Source organism: Pan paniscus, chromosome 22 (genome assembly GCF_029289425.2).
Source record: "Pan paniscus chromosome 22, NHGRI_mPanPan1-v2.0_pri, whole genome shotgun sequence".
NCBI lineage: Eukaryota > Metazoa > Chordata > Mammalia > Primates > Hominidae > Pan > Pan paniscus.
Window position 1 is genome coordinate 38217355 of NC_073271.2, and position 17405 is coordinate 38234759.

Here is a 17405-nt window from a genome sequence, read left to right on the forward strand (position 1 = left end):
GCCAGCAGCCCCAGGAGCTCGTGCTGGGGAGGCCCAGGTGAGATCCCTGTGGCTCAGGAGAGGACCTGTGCATGTGGAAGGGATGCCCGCAATGCCCAGTGACACCTCTGTCTATTGTGGAGGGTGACGGAGTCTGCTGAGGTAGCCACATAAGCACCTAAACCAGAAGTGAGTATGCAAAACGGCCCTGCATGCTATAAGTCATCAGATAAGAGGGGCTGGACAGGGGCTCCCCAAGCCTGTCCTCAGCTGTGACCAGGTGGCTAGCAACCCTCTTTAGCTTGAGCACCTGCTTTGTCCCAGAGAGGGAGTATTAAATGTCTGCTGTTCACCCCCCAAGCCCCGTCTCTGTCCCTCCTAGGGAGGAGGGCTGTGGTGGGAGTCAACCCTCGCATCCCATCTCTGTCCCTCTTGGGGAGGAGGGCTGAGGTTGGAGTCACCCCCTGTGCCCTGTCTCTGTCCCTCCTGGGGAGGAGGGCTGAGGTTGGAGTCACCCCCTGTGCCCTGTCTCTGTCCCTCCTGGGGAGGAGGGCTGCAGTGGGAGTCAGTCCCCGCATCCCGTCTCTGTCCCTCCTGGGGAGGAGGGCTGAGGTTGGAGTCACCCACTGCGCCCTGTCTCTGTCCCTCCTGGGGAGGAGGGCTGAGGTTGGAGTCACCCCCCGCACACCGTCTCTGTCCCTCCTGGGGAGGAGGGCTGCAGTGGGAGTCCCACGATGCAGGCTCCTCCCAGTTCTCTGCTCACCTGTGCTGAGGCTCTGCGATCTGTGGAATGGGGCCGTGTTGCAGGCTCTTGTAAGGATCAGTGTTGCCCACCGAGGGCCCAGCGCACAGGCTCCTAAGGTGACGAAGCACACATCCTGCTGCCAAAGTCACAGCAGCAGCGGCACCCTCAGACGGGCCCGTGGGCCTCTCCTCCGCACGGTGTTGGGTGCCGAGTGCCTCTTGTGGGCTCTGGGCTTCGCGTCCAGCACTGCCAAAGTTGCCCAGGTTTCACGGGAAGCTCGCGGCAGGCCGGGCCCAGCAGCCTTCCGGGAGAAGGACACTACGCATCTGCGGCCCTGCATGCCCCCAGGAGCCCATGGGCTCCAGCACGGGGGTGGGCAAGGGGCGAGAGTCTGGCCCCTCATCTCCTGGCAGATTTCAAAGTGTGGTCAGAAACATAGCTGGACTGGGCAACTGGCTGAAGTGGAAGTCATCATTCAGCTAATAAGGCTTGATCTTTTCTCCATCCCCTGCTACTGCTGGTGTCTGTGCTGGCCTGGAGCTCACCCCACCTCACCCGGGCAGAGCAAAGGCCCTTGGCTGGCAGATGCTGGAGGGTCTGTAAACTGTTGCTGGTGAATGCCCGGCTGTGGACACACAGCAGATGCCTGTCAAGGGAGAAGGAGCCAAGGAGAGCCCTGGGGATTCCCAAGAGCTTTAGGGTGTAGGGACAATCACCCAGGCAGGCTGATTCTGCGAGGCTTGTCCCTATAGCAGGAGATGGCCTGTGCGAAGTGGGACTCCTGGGAAGGAGCAATGAGGACTAGAGGGAAGGGGCAGCATGACTCCACAGGCTCTCACAAGGGACACAGCATGGACATGCTTCTGGCCTGGATGCCCCTCTGAGTCGACAGAGATCCATGTGCCCTGGCATCAAGGTCAGGCAGGGGAGACGTGCAAGGAGTGGAGTGGACACCAGAGGGGCAAGCACCACGGTGTGGACACCGAGGGGAGCCATGGGTCCTGGGGGTGGCCTGGGACTGGACTGTTGAGTCTTGGGTGGGCAGAAATTGTTCCCCTCATCAAGGACTGTAGATCCTCACTTGCGACACCCAGGACACCAAAGCACTTCTGTTACTGGATAAAAGGTCTTGACTGTGTGTCATCCAGGCTCTTTGTGTTGAACAAAAAATTGAACAGAATGCATAAACAAAGCAAAAAAGAAGGAAGCGACGAAAGACAAAGCAACAAAATAACAGTAAATAAAGTGCAGGTATATTGAAGCTAAAGTACACTTCACAGAGTGGGAGCAAGCTGGAGCAGGTGGCTCAAGAGCCCCCATTACAATGCTCTTTAGGGTTTTTATAAAGCTCAAATAATCTGGTGACACCCCTAGGCACCCTTTAGAAGCCTCCAATTAGTCAGACCCTATGAAGGATTGGCCTGTGACCAATCAGAAGCTGAAGTGGAAACTTCTGTCTTATTATCGCTGGAGTGAGGATGTGGCCCGTGTGCTGCCTAATCTTGCCTAGAACTGGCTGCACCTGCTGTTCTTTTGCTTATCCCTTAACCCTTGGTCACCCTAATCCCTATTCTCCTGTCTCAGTTCTGATGGAAAGAAAGTGACAGATGACCTGGAGGTTCCTAACCCAGAGAATAGCTAGAGTTTGCATCCCACAAACTAGTGTGAGACTGTGGGAGGCTAAGGGCATGGGCTTTGCGGTTGTGAGAGTTTGGAGGTTGAATCTCAGCCCTCCTATGTGGGGCATGTCACCCAATCTCTCTGAGGCCCTGTTTCCTCATATTTACCCCACCTGTGAATTGAAGCTGTTGCTAGCATTGGTTAGGGAACTTTGGGCAACAAGCAATGGAAATGTCAACTCCAACAGTCTTTAAGGATAAAGTCAATTTATGACCCCTTGCAGGTGAGAAGTCCAGGCCAGGGTGGAGCTCAGGTGTGGCTTGCTCCTGCAGCTCTCAATGGCCCAGATTTTGTCTGCCTTTTGCTCTGCGTTCCATGGTATTAGTTTAACCCAAAGCTCCCTCTTAGCTCCCAAATGGCTGCGAGCAGTAATCAGGACTAATTGCTCATTTGTGCATGTCCAGCTGAAGACAGAACAGGTCTTCCCCCAACTACTGATTAAAAGGCTGGGTTAGGCCAGGTGCGGTGGCTCACGCCTACAATCCCAGCACTTTGGGAGGCCGAGGCGGGCGGATCACGAGGTCAGGAGTTCCAGACCAGTCTGGCCAATTGGTGAAACCCCATCTCTACTAATAATACAAAAATTAGCTGGGCGTGGTGGCACGTGCGTATAATCCCAGCTACTCTGGAGGCTGAGGCAGGAGAATCGCTTGAACCTGGGAGGCAGAGGTTGCAGTGAGCCGAGATCATGCCATTGCACTCCAGCCTGGGCCACAGAGTGAGACGAGACTCGTCTCAAAATAAATAAATAAATAAATAAATAAATAAAATTTAAAAAGGTTAGCATCATCTCTTGATTGAAATGTCTTATGTGATGTCCCCAACTCCGAACCTGTCGCTCTGGCCAGGAGGATGTTGGGTGCTCCTGATAGGCTGAGGCCTGGGCTATTTGCAGTGTCAAAGGGAAAGGCCTCATGCTGTTGGTTCATTAGTGAGAAGCCACAGGAAGGTGACATGCCAGGGAAAGAGACTAGGCTCTGTGTTTTGGGTTCACGGCACCCAAGCCTGCACCCAAACATGGAGGAGGGGACTTGAGTGTCTTTTGAATGGGTCTACACTGATATTTGCTTCTCTGACCTCCGAAGGCTCCATCTCCTAGGACGTTTTCTGGGAGCCAGGGAAAGCAGGATAGCAGAGCCTGGTCACGTAGTGCTTTGAGAATGCGCTGGGCGGGCGAGCGGTGCCTTCTTATTGGGTTGTTCTTGTGAGGAGCATTCTGATTCCTACTTAGAAGCCCTGAATGAAGGTGGGAGCCCCTGACGATGGCAGAGGCAGGTATGTCTAGGGTCTGGGGGCACCTGGTGTCATCTACTTGAGTCCTCTTTGAACTCTGCATTTGGCAGCTGAGCGATACCAAGGAAGTCACTTCCTCTCAGCGTCAAGCACCTGTGCTCATCCTCAAAGGGGTCAATGACGCTTAGGTCACACTCTCCAGGGCCCAGAGCTGCTGAGCTGCACACATGTACGTTTCTCCATGAGACCATCTTGGGGGACAAGTGCTGGCACCCCCACATGGTAGGACAAAGACAGAGGCCTTGAGACATTAGTAACCTGCCTCAGATCACACAGCTGGGGCCAGACCAGAGCCCAGGCTGCCCGCAGTCATGTCCTAGGCACCATTTCTCATGGGCATCGTTGAGTGGGAGTCTGGGCTAAACAAGACCACACTGGTTTTGATGACGGCATTTTCTGCCCCTGTACCGCATGGTAGGCCAGGGCCTCCCTCCCACCTGGCTACGCTGCGCCTCCACCTTCACTCTCAGTCTCTGTAAAGACATGTTTTGAGTGCTTGGGGCAGTGGCTGAGAATATTAAAGACATAACACAGGGGCGTGCACAATGTGGGGCCTTGGTACAGGTTGGTACAGGTTGGATCCATGCCTGCCCTGGCTCTGGGACCCTCCTACCCAGGATAGAGCTAGGACAGGTGGGGAGGGGGTCACTACCTGGCATGATCCGCCAGGGGCTGGGGCAGAGGGATGGAGCCTGCCTGGCAACAGCCATGATCTGCCAGGGGCTGGGCAGAGGGATGGAGCCTGCCTGGCAACAGTTCCGGGGGGGGGAGGTCCTTGCTGGGACTTCCCCTTCCCAGGACCGCCAGTCCCCCAAACACAGCGGGAGCCCTGGTCAGGGAGGCTGGTAACCTAGGGGGAAGCCAGTGCTGGAGCTCTGGCTGAGGATGGAGCAGGCACTCTCTGTTCAACCCTCCAGGAAGCCAGCATCACCAGGTGGCTGGGGTGGCTTCTGGCCTCCACTGTCTGCACGCTGTGCCCTGGAGCTGCCTTGGGAAGGTTTCGGCTCCTGCAGCTCCCCCACGCCAATGCAGACATTGGCCTCATTCAGAGCAGGTCCGCTCTTACCCAGGGGCAGGCCCCTCTCATGCGGCCCGCTTTCACTTTATCGGCGTCACAATGATCTGACCTCCTCCTATTGATCACGCACAGCATTTCCTGGGACTGAGTCTAATTTCTAATATCTGCCCCATCAGGCCCCTCCTGGGCAATCCTCTTCCTTCCTGGAAGGTACATTAAACTCTGAGGTTTCACAACGGCTGGCTGCATCCCTGTGCAGGCAGACAGGACCCCACACACCCAGGCGAGCCCTCCTTGGCGGCCTGTTCATCTGCAGGGATTCTTCCGGTTCCCCCTCTGGACAGCCCCACGGCCCAGATGCCTTGGCTTCCCAGCCATAGATCCCTCATTGACCTCCCCTCCTTGCTGGGGAGAGGCAGGCGCTGGGTCATCCATGGGGCATGAAAGTGACGGCTACACCCTCCAAGCCCGCTGGGTCCCTCTGCCGGGTGCCTCCCATACCTGCCCCTCTGCAGTTGAGCAGGTGAGATCTGCTGGGGGAGGAGGTGGCCCCAGGATCCCTGTCGCCGTCCCGGCCTCCCCGCTGCCCTGCACTGGCTCCTGGGCTTCTCCTTGGCCCTCAGTTCCATGGCTTCCTGGCTCCAGCCTCCTGCCTGGGGCTACCCAGGGCCGTCAGGGGCTTAGTTGTTCCAGGAGGCTGTTGTACACAGAAAACACCTTCATGGCTGCTTGAACATTTAATATATAATTTATTGAGGTTAATTTAAAAAAACAATTAGTTTTCCTTAAGTAAACTCAATTCATGAATCTTACTTATTTGTTTTATATTCATCTGGGAGCTTTTGGCAATCTCTTTCAGAGGGACTTTTGATTAGTGTTTGACCAACTCAGTTGAAAAAAACCCTCATGAACAGTCAATTCTGTTAATTAAATTCCCTCAGACATTTACACTGAACTTAGAAATTTATTTGATTTTCTTTTTAAGACACTTCAGCTGCCTGACCCAAGTACTTCAGAGGACTCTGAGAAAACCACTGACACCTTTGTAAACAGGCAGCTCCCAGAGTCCAGGAAACATTCCAATTCTACTTATATATCTAGTTTGTTTTGCTCACACCTTTCAATTTAGAATCACTAGTCTGTAGAGAATGGCGCATTTTAAACTAGAATCAGCTGTTCTGGGGAATAAACTAGGAAAGTGTGTGCTGTGGGAGCCGCTAGTATGCCTCATTCTCTTACACACTGTAAACACTTTCAAACACATACACAGACTGTTCCAGAACACAGCAGGAAAGTATTAATATGATAGGTTTGATTTACTTCATCATCTGCAAACAATGGTAAACCTTCCTGGAGTTGAAGTGCTTTCTCCACTGTGGAAGCAATTTCCTGTAGCAAGAATGGGGTTACTTTCTCTAAGTGTGCGTGATTTCGGTCTGGGCTTGAGACCTGGGATCATAGGCCTTCTGGATGATTCTGTGATGCCACTGATGAGAACTTTGGAAGCTGCCCTGACACAGACCTCCACATCCTCCAGAGGGGCCAGTCTCCCAGGCATGACCTGGTTCAGATAAATCATTCCCGGATCCTTCCATCAGATTAGTCTGTGCCCATTGCCCGGTGACTTCACCACTGATTAGATTCAATGTTTCTGCTTCTTCTCGAGTTATTTTCAAGCTCTTCTGAACTGGAGAAGTACAACTGATTAGATTCAACTTCTCTGCTTCTCTTTCAAGTTATTTTCAAGCTCTTCTGAACTGCAGGGGTACAACTCTCACAGGCAGAGTCTCCATGTCTTTTGTGCTCTGCCCAGCTAGGTGGTTTCTGGGCTGTGATGCTGCCTGGTGCTCTGGGCTGCCCCTTGATCTGCTTCTGATTTAGCATCTGGCTCTAGCTCCTCCACTGTGGCCCTGGCCCTACCTGTGCTCTTGCAAGGAGCGTTTGGCCTATTCAAAACCAAACCCTACCACCCAGTCTGTCCACGTGTACTTAGAGAGTGTGGCACAATTGGTTGGCTGTATAGGACTGTGGGCTTTAGAGACCTTCATACACATTTGATCATTGATCCTCACAAAGGCTGTGCAATTAGCAGGCATCCTCCCAGGTTCATAGGTGGGGAATTGATGCCAAGGCACGTGAAGGGGCCTCATCAAACTGCATAACCAGTACCCTTAGAACCTCGATAGCAAGAGCGGACATTGATTGGTTCTGTTCTTAGAGCTGGATGCTGTACTAAGAAGTTTACATACATGATCTCAATGATGCCCCCCAAGAATAGCACGGTTTGGGAACTGTTACCACCCCCGTCTCACAAATGGGCACTCAGGACCTCACAGAGGATGAGCAGCTCGGTGAGGCTGAGATTCCAGCTGAGGCACCCTGACCCCAGAGCTTGAGCTTAGCCTCAGCCTCTGCAGCGCTGCGTTTCCCCTGACATCAGCCCCGGCATCGCCGCCTGCAGTGACTTTGGACACAGTTATAGGTGCCCTGCTTAACTGCACCTAGAGGAGGCAGGGTGGGTGAGCTCTATCAGGACAAATCCTGGGGGTGGCCCCAGCTGCAGGCAGGACTCGATCCTCAGCAGAGTGGCCACTGTACAGAAGGCCATGTCAAGTCAGAGGGCGCAGGGTGGCACTGCAAGGAAGGAGTATGTCCAACACTCAGCACCCAGGCTGCAGCTGGAGGGGGCAGCAGCACAGCTTTCTGGGCAGGCAGGCAGCTGGGGACACCTGTCCAGGGGCAGCACTGTCCACTGCCAGGCTGGCTGATTGGGATGCAGGAGTGAGACTCTATTCCCTGGCTTGGGCAGAGGCAAGGTTTCTAACATGAATGTTTGTTGAACTTTTATTATGTGCTGGGTGGTGAACCATGCACTTCACAGAGATGATGCCCTTGAATGTGCTCTTGGCGGCAGGAAGCGTTTTCCTTATTCTTCAGCCAGAGAAACTGAGCGCAGAGCGAAGGGAGCTTGGCCAAGGTTGTCCGTGAGCGGTGTCGGGCCTGACCTAGCACGCCACACCTGGGCAGGTCACCAAGGCTCTGTGCTTCAGGAACCAGGCTGGGGAGCCCCGGCCCAGCAGCAGGAGCAGCATCAGGCTGTGTGGGACTAAGCCCTGGAACATGGGACAGGAGAGCTGATGCCCTGATTCTCTGGAGCCTGAGCCCTGGGACCCGAGCTGGGCTGAGTGTGTGTGGCCCTCTCTCAGGTCTCAGTGGCAGGGGAAGGAGGTCGTGGGGACTGGGGACCAGTGCGTCCTTTTATTCATCACCTCATAGCTACCTCCTCCCAAACCCCATTAGGATACAATGTGTCAAATCTCAGACAGCAAATCCTTCTCTCATAAAGGGGCAGGATCATCTCCATCCTGTTTGTTCCAACAGAGGCTGTAGTCAGGGGCAGTTTATGGGGGAAGAAGGATGTGCTGGGGGCCCCCAGGACCACGCTTAGGCTTGATGCTTCTCTGGAAAGACTCACAGACCACAGAAGTCACAGTTTGTTACAGCAAAAGGAGGCAGATTAAAATCAGCAAATGAGAAAGTCACACAGGGTGGGGAGGGACCGGGTGCGAGCTTTCAGCTCCCCTCGCAGTGGGGTCACCAGTCAGCACCCGTTACCTCAGCGTTGATGTGTGACAACACTCACGGTGCCTTGCCACCACCCTGGGAGCCCTGAGCCTTGGTGTCCACATTTTTATTAGGGGTCAGCCATGAAGGCATGGAGCACCCACATGGTTGCCCACGGCTTCTCAGCCCCCAGCCCCCAAGAGGTCAAAACTGTGACCCAGGACCCCAGAAGACCAAGCCAAACCTTTACCCTAAATCCCCTGGTTAGGGTAAACCGTCCAGCAGGGCCCCAGGTCCCAGGTCTACAAAGACATGCTTGTCGGGCGGGATATTCCAAGGGCTTAGAGGTCATCACCAGGCCAAGCAGGAGCCAGTCCTGTGGAATGTGCAGGGTCTGGACACCCAGCCCCACTGAGTGAGCCCTTCCCCGCACAGGGGACAGGTGGTCTGGAAGGGAGGGGCATGAGTGTCTGAGGGTGCCTGTGTCCATGGAGCCGCCCTCTGAGCACTGACGTCTCATAAAGACGTGTCCCGGCTGTTGGGGGTCAGCCCCTCCTGTGTCTGGCTCTGATTTCCCTGCAGGGTGGGGAAATTGCCCCACCCCAGGCACTCAGGTGCAGCTGGACTAAAGGTCAAGGGGGCATTAGCTCAAGCTCAGAGCTCCTTGACTTCAGCTGTGCAGAAACGATGAGCGCCTGCTGGAGGGACAACTGGTGCGTGCAGCTGACGGCACGCAGCTGAGAGGAGACGCCCCTCATTGGTTTTGGATGCATCATATTTTACGCATCTCCGAAGGTGTTTATAATTTTTTTTTTCAAGTAGCAGAAATCGCCATCAACCCAGCAAAAATAAACATATCAGTAACCATGGTGACTTCAGCCTTCCAGCCCTGGGCAGAAATGATCTCAGGCGGACACAGAGGGGTGCAGGCGTGGTTCTAAACGCTGGGTTCTATTGAAGGTGGACTAGATCTGATTGAAACTCTTCACAGCTGCTGGTGGTTGGAATTCCAGGCTCCCTGCAGGTGTCTGCCCTTCCCCTGGGAAGCCTCAACAGTGACAGGGGCTGTAGCTGCTGGTGCCCGGGCTGGTCTCCTGAGGCCACCACTAGCTTCCTAGGGAGGGGCTTTACCCAACTAGGACCCAGGGCCGCAGACCTGGGCACCGCTCAACCAGGCTTCCTTCCTCGGGCCCGGACCCACTATCTGCCTGGGCTTCTGTTGCACAGCGATGATGCCAGGAAGCCCACATATTCCAGCGTTCACCAGTGCACACCACCACACATCGACGCTGAGGGAACAGGTGCTGACTGGTGACCCCACTGCGAGAGGAGCTGAAAGCTTGCGCCCGGTCCCTCCCCACCCTGTGTGACTTTCTCATTTGCTGATTTTAATCTGCCTCCTTTTGCTGTAAGAAACTGTGACTTCTGTGGTCTGTGAGTCTTTCCAGAGAAGCATCAAATATTCCAACATTCACCAGTGCACACCAAAATTCTCTCTGTGGATTTTGGGAGAGCGAGAGCGAGAGAGAAACAACAGCAACGAAACTCTAAGGAAGTAACGGTGTGAAGAAATAAATTAACATGCAGAAAATTTCACATAAGGTCCATCCGCATGGCCTCCCCAGGCAAAGCTTTCACCTTCTTCCTAAGGCCCAGCCTCCCCCTGGAGAAAAGGCCATTCATCCACCTGCTGGCGAGGGAGAGGTGGCCCCCAGATTCTCACACACAGGGTCACGGAGCTTGTCCTCCCTCCCAAACCACCTTCACTTCGGATCTGCCTGGACGCTGATTAGACTGGAGAGAGGAACAGATCAGAGACACTAGCCCAGGGTGGGCGGAGGAGGGGCCAGGAGGCAGATGCAAAAAGGGGAGCCTGCCAGGCGCAGTGGTTCATGCCTGTAATCCCAGCACTTTGGGACGCCGAGGTGGGCAGATCACTTGAGGTCAGGAGTTCGAGACCAGCCTGGCCAACATGGCAAAACCCTGTCTCTACTAAAAATACAAAAATTAGCTGGGCGTGGTGGCAGTCTCCTGTAACCCCAGCTACTCGGGAGGCTGGGGCAGGAGAATTGCTTGAACCCGGGAGATGGAGGTTGCAGTGAGCTGAGATTGCGCCATTGCACTCCAGGCTGGGGGACAGAGCGAGACTCCATCTCAAAACGCAAACAAACAAACTAAAAGGGGAACCTGAGACCCCCAGCTGTGGCTGCCCTCGGTCTACACTGCTGGCAGCAAGTCCAGTCCATAGTTTTTTCAGACTTTGAGGCCCAAATCTTTGATCTGGAAGGACCTGGGATCGCCAACTTGGCAGGGACTAGAGGGTAAAGGGTGGAGTCTGTCAAGGCGGGGTGTGGGGTGCCCTGGACACAGAAGACTGGATTTTGGGTCTTTATCCCTTATTGTCTCCGCAGATGCTTTTGTGAAGACAGGTCTGCTCTTCAGGTGCTCCCCTCTGCCCCTGGGTCCTGAGGGCACCAGCCCTGCCTCCCCAACCTTCTTCCAGGTGAGAATGCAGGTCAGGCTGGAGGCAGACACCTGCAGATCCTCCTAGAATGCGGGGAGCTGGGGACTCCAGATGTGGGAGTCCTGATACCCACAGTCCAGCTGTGGCCGAGAAAAGGGGCATTTTCCACTTTGCTGATCTATTTGAAGGGAATAACACCCAAAGATGGCTTTCTCCCAAGTCATGGACAGACAAAGGCAAACACGAAAACACCATCAGCCTGGCTGGCTCCGGGCCATGAAGCCTGCGGGGCTGAGCAGACTTCTGCTGCATCTGTTGGGAAACAATGCACAGTGGCCCTTGTCCCGAGGATGCAGGCTGCCTTTCGATCACTGCTGTTTCTGGAAAAAGAGAGCCCAGTCTTCCCAGAGAAGCGGGCTTAATAAGGACACAACCCTTCTGTACTCATGATAATCACAGCTCACGGCCGTGGAGAGCTTCATAGCGCTCCATCCTGTACTGAGCCCTACACATTTATAATCTCATTTAATCCTCGTAACAATCGGGCAAGGTCAATATCACCGTCACGGCTCCCCTTCAGGAAGCTGAGGAACTGCCCAGGGCCCCAGGATAGATCGGCAAGGGGCAGGGTCAGCCTGAGACTCCCAGCCCTTAGCCCACAGAGCCTGGGGTCACAGCGGTGAAAGAACGGGACATACAAATGCAGAGGGCTCCTGCTCTAGGGTCCTCTAGGTGCTGTCACAGAGGACCACACAATTGGTAATTTAAAACAATGCACATTTATTCTCTTAAAGGTCTAGAGATTGAAGTCCTACACAGGTCTCCTTGAGCTAAAATCAAGGTACTGCAGGGCTGGTTCCTCCCAGAGGCTGGGTTTAGGGAGGGTCCACTTCTTGCCTTTCCCGGCTTCTAGAGCCGCCCTGAGGCCTTGACCCTCGGCCCCTCCTCCCTCTTCAAAGGCAGCACTGGCGTGGAGGCCTTCTCACATCTCATCCCCTGAGCTCCTCTTCCGCCTGCTCTTTCACATTTAAGGATCTTGGTGATCACTTTGGGCCTACCAGGATAATCCAAAATAAACTCCTGATGTTAAGGTCAGTAGATTAGCAATTTTCATTCCACCTGATACCTTAATTCACTTTGCCAGGTAAGGCAACCGAGTCACAGGTTCCAGGATTAGGAGGCAGAAAGGGCTTCAGCCGGGGTTGACGCATTCAGATGTGTGCTCTCTATGGCCTTTCTGTGTCTTGGCCTGGCAGTCCTGGAGTCGTCCCTGCTGGCAGGGACAGGTGCTGGAGTCAGCTCACGCCGGCTTCTGAGAGCCCAGTGGGGAACGGCTGAAATGTACAATTAATAAATTGCACTAAAACAAAGGTAACTTGAGTTTTGAGCATTTGTTACCTTTGTTTTAATACAATTTATTAATTGTACATTTTATGGTATTATTATGATATAATTTTATTGTGATATAATTTTACGATCATCATGCTGTGGCAGTTATTACCTCTGTTGCATCTGTATGGCAGAAATCTTGTGTAACAGGAGGTTTGCTAGGGCACACCGGTCTCTGCATTGAGCTTCGTCGTGTCCACAGCTTGAACCCACCATTGCAAGAGCATTTACGTCACGGAAATCAGCATGTGCTACAAATCGAGGCTTGATTTTATCGTCTTATTGATTATCTAGACTCAAGGAAATGATGAAAATCTTCGATGAATGCAGATTAATCTACAAGTGTGCTATTCTTATAACTGTTACACTGTAAATAGCATAAAACGTTGTCAAATCGTAGTTGAATTGCAGCTGTAGGCTGGCTACAAATATGAGAGTTTGGCCAAAATCAACAAAAGCATCCGTGTGGACCAGTTGGCTCTATGGAATTTATGATAAAAAGTCCTGTATATTTATTATTTGTAAATTGCGTGCTTCCTTTGCATGAATAAAATTTAGAGTGGACTGATGTACAGATGTTTACACACACATCTTTTCTGCAGAGAGCTTGTTGTTAAACATTTGCCAGCACACCCCTGCCTCCCCCCCGCAACCCCCACCCCGCCAGCCTCACCTTCCCGGCCCCACACTTTGTGCTCTCGTCCTCTGAGCCACGAGCACTTTCCAGAGCTTTCCTGCTGCACCGATGCCCTCTGCTCAGCATGGGATGACCCATCCCAACCATCCTCTCCCCTTGCCTGGCCCATCCTACTGGTCCCCCAGGCATGGCCCAGCAGTTATTCTCTCCAGGAGGCTGTCCTGGCTTCTGGGTTGGGTCAGTGTCCTTCTGTGTTCTGGGGGTCCCGGGTTTTCCCCCATTGCACCCTGCGGGAATCGTGCTTGCTTCTCTGTGTTTAGGACTGGCCCCTGGCTGCCTCGTTGGTGGGGCCATAAAACTCTCCTTTTGTGCCCCAGAATCTAGCACATTTCCTACATAGTAGATGCCTGTGACCTTTCCCAGGCACTATGGAACCACTAAGGCAACCACAGTGTTGAATTTTCTTCCCTGGGGATGAGCTTTGCTGGCTCTAGACCTTCATATAAATGGAGTTGCACAGTCTGTACTCCTTTGTGTAAGATTTCTCTCACATGGCATGGTGTTCTGAGGATCACACTGTTGCATGCAATGGTAGGCCAAGCCTTTGATGGATGAGTATTGTTCCACTGTACAAATGCACCATGGCTTGTCAATTCGCTCTCCTGGTGACAGACACACAAGCTGAGTCCAGGATTTGCTTTGACTTGTCTTGGGTAAATATCTAAGAGTGGGAGGTTAACTCATGGGGCTGTTGCATATTTAATTTTATAAGATCCTGCTGGACATTTTTCCAAAGTGGCTGTGCCATTTTGCCTTCCAACGTGTGAGAGTTCTCATCATACTACATCTTTCCCAACAATTGGTGTTGCCATTCTTTCTAATTTTAGCCATTCTGTTGTGATCTCTTTGTGGCTTATGGGTATTTTCCTGATGTTGATGATTTTTGCATGTGCTTTTTGGACATCATGTATCTTCCTTCGTAAAGTAAAAAGTTAGATGGGCTCATGCCTGTAATCCCTGCACTTTAGGAGGCCGAGGTGGGTGGATCACCTGAGGTCGGGAGTTCGAGACCAGACTGGCCAACATGGTGAAACCCCATCTCTACTAAAAATGCAAAAATTAGCTGGGCGTGGTGGCACACGCCTGTGATCCCAGCTACTTGGGAGGCTGAGGCAGGAGAATCTCTTGAACCTGGGAGGTGGAGGTTGCAGTGACCTGAGATCGTGCTACTGCCTGAGCGACAGAGCAAGACTCCATCTCAAAAAAAAAAAAAAAAAAGATTAGATGGATTCTTGTCATCTAAATGTTCTTGTGAACATTTGTGTATCAATATTTGTGTATTTGCTCACTGTGAACATTTGTGTATTTGCTCACAGATGAGTAAGACTAAGAATAATAGTCTTGAAACATTCATCTGTGAGCAAATACACAAAAAACAATACTGGAATAATCAGTGAATTGGTTAAAAATAAACAGCTCTTTTTAAAAAATTAACTTTATTGAGATGTAATTTGCACATTCAACAATGCACCCATTGTAAGTATACAGTTCAATGCATATGTCCTGAGGGAAGGTTTGAGGTTCCTTTTTCTTGTTCTCATATGGACACCCTGTTGTTCCAGTACCATTTGTTGGAAAGACTATCCCTCCTTCCCTCATTCAATTACCTTAGCATTTTTTGTCAACAATTAATTGAGGGTATATTTCTGGACTCTCTGTCCTGTCCCATGAATCTTTATGTCTATGTTTATATCCATACTACAATGTCCTGATATAAGCCTTAAAAGTATGTAGTGGAAGTCTTCTAATTTTATTCATTTTCCAAAAAACTTTTGGCTGTTCTAGATCCTCTGCATTTCCATATTAAATTTTTGAGTCAGCTTATCAATTTCTACAAAAAAAGAATGCTAAGCTTTTTAAAGAGTTTTGCAGAATTAATGTTATTTCTGCCTAAAATGTTTAGTAGAATTCACCAATGAAGCCATCTGGGGCTACAGTTTTCTTTGAGGAAAGCTTTTAACTACAAATTCAATTTCTTTAATAGATACAGGAATATTCAGGTTATTGATTTTTTTCTTGAGTGAGCTATGGTAGTTTGTGTTTTTCAAGAAATGTTTTTCAATTAACTTGTCAAATTTATTGGCATAAAGTTATTCATAATATTCCTTTATTAATCATTCTTTTAAAGTTTGTAGTATTTATAGTAATGTCCTCTTTATAATTTCTGATATTGGTGACTTCTGTCGTTTCTCCTTTTTAAAAATTTTTTTATTTTCCTATCTAGAGATGTATTAATTGTGTTGATCTTGTCAAATAACTTGGTTTTATTTTCATTGATTTTTCTATTCCTTTTTTCTCTTCTGTTTCGTTGATTTCCACCCTCAGGTTTATCATTTTCTTCCTTTCATAATTTGAGTTTAATTTGCTTTTTTCTTCCTTCTTGTGTTGCAAATATGGATAATTGATTTGAGGCCTTTGTTCTTTTTTTTACATAAACATTTAATGCTATCAACTTCCCATTAAGTGCTACTTTAGCTGCATTTCACAAATTTTGATATGGTGTGATTTTATTTTCATTCAATTCAAAATATTTTCTAATTGCCTTTGTAATTTGTTCTTTAGCCTATGGGCTATTTAAATGTGTGTTATAATTTCCAAATACTTGAAAGATTTTTCACATATTTTTCTCTTATTGATTCCTAGTTTAATTATCTTATGGTTAAAAAACAAATACTACATAATTCGAACCACTTTACCTTTATTATGATTTGTTTAATGGCCTGGAATATGGTCTATCTTGGTAAGCATGCTACATGTACTTGGAAAGAATGTGTATTTATTTGTCAGTAGTTGGGTGGAGTGTCAGTAATTGTGAACTGGGCAAGCAGGTTGATAGTGGCTAGTACTTTGTTCCTGAGTAAGGAACATATTCTTACTAACTTCCTGTCTACTTGTTCTATCCATTACTGAGAAGAATGTTTAATTGCCAACTCTAATTGCTGATTTGTCTGTTCCTTCTTTGAGATCTGTCAGCTTTTCCTTTATGTATTTTTGGAGTTCTATAATTAGGTACATTCACATTTAGAATTGTTATATCCTCATAATACATTTCTTCCTTTATCATTCTGAAATGTCCCTCCCTATCCCTGGTAATATTCCTTGTTCTAAAGTCTACTTTGCCTGATGTTAACATAGCTATGCCAGCTAATTTCATGCCTAGTATATGCATGGCATATTTTTTCTCATGTTTTTAATCTTTAATCTATCTGTGTCATTATGTGGATTTAAAGTCAGTTTCTTGTAGACAGCATAAATTTGGGCCCTGCTTTCTTGTCCAGTTTGACAGTCTTTGTCTTTTAATTGCAGTGCTTAGCCCGTTTATATGTGAGATAATTTGGGTGTGGTTGAGTTTAAGTCTACTATCTTGTAATTTGCTTCATTTGTCCCATCATTTACTTGTTTCTTTTTCCTTTTTTCCTCTCCTATTTTGATCAATTGAATATTCAGTATTTTTTTAAAATCATGGTAAAATACCCATAACCTAAAATTTAAATTGTTTTTTAGTGTTTCATTTTATCACCAAAACTGGCTCGTTGGTTGTACATTTTTTGTTATTTAGTGGTCGCTCTGTTGCTTTTTAGTATCAGGCTCTAGGGCATCTTCATTTGTCACAGGCCATCTCCAAATCACGGGACACCTCTTCCCCATGTAGTATAAGAACCTTACAACTATAACTGTGTACTTTCATTTCCCTACCCTCCCTTTGTATTATTGTTTTCATACATTTTACTTTTACACATGTAGGATACACATGAACCCTACAATACATTCCACATCATTTTTAAGCGCTTCTTTTATGATCACAACTTAACAGAAAAGTAATTTTTAAATACAAATATCATTAACATAAGATGTCAAAATGACACAGCAACTACATGGCTTCTTCCTCTTGCTTCTAGAATGTACTGTTTGTACTTCAGTTGCAGCATTTTTATGCTGTTATTATTTATTTGTCTTTCTCTTGCATTAGACAATAAGTCCCTTGAGAGTAGAAACAATATCTATTCATCTCGTAACTTTAGCACAATGCTTGGCACTCGGCAGGAGGTCAACAAATGTTGTACCATCACTGATTTCCTGACTGTCCAAGTGACTGACTGACTGAAGGAAGGAATGATGAGCCTGCGGAAACACACATACCACACGCAGGTTGGGCAGGCTCTAGCACACGCAACCAGATAAGCACCCGCCCCCTTGATAACTTTTATGTGCGCCTCCTCCCCTCTGTCCTCACCTCTCAATGTTCAGCTTCTCATTTAAAATTTGGCAAGAGGAAAGAGGAAATCATGGACCATCAAAGAGTGCCTTAAAGAGAATGGACTTTTAAAATGCACAAATAGGACTCAGGTGGACCCTAAGTTTGGCTGCCTGCCAGAAGCTGCTGAACGTGGCCCTGTTGGGTGCGTCATTGTGTCTGGAGGCCTTGGGTGTGTCTGTATTGTGAACAAATGTGACTGTGGGTGAGGTCTGGAAACAGAGAGTGGGTCACTCTGGATCCGTGTTCTAGCTGGGCCTGGAAACTGTCCCAGAGCCCATGCTTGCTCCTGATCTCATTGGGCAAACTGAGACATCTCAG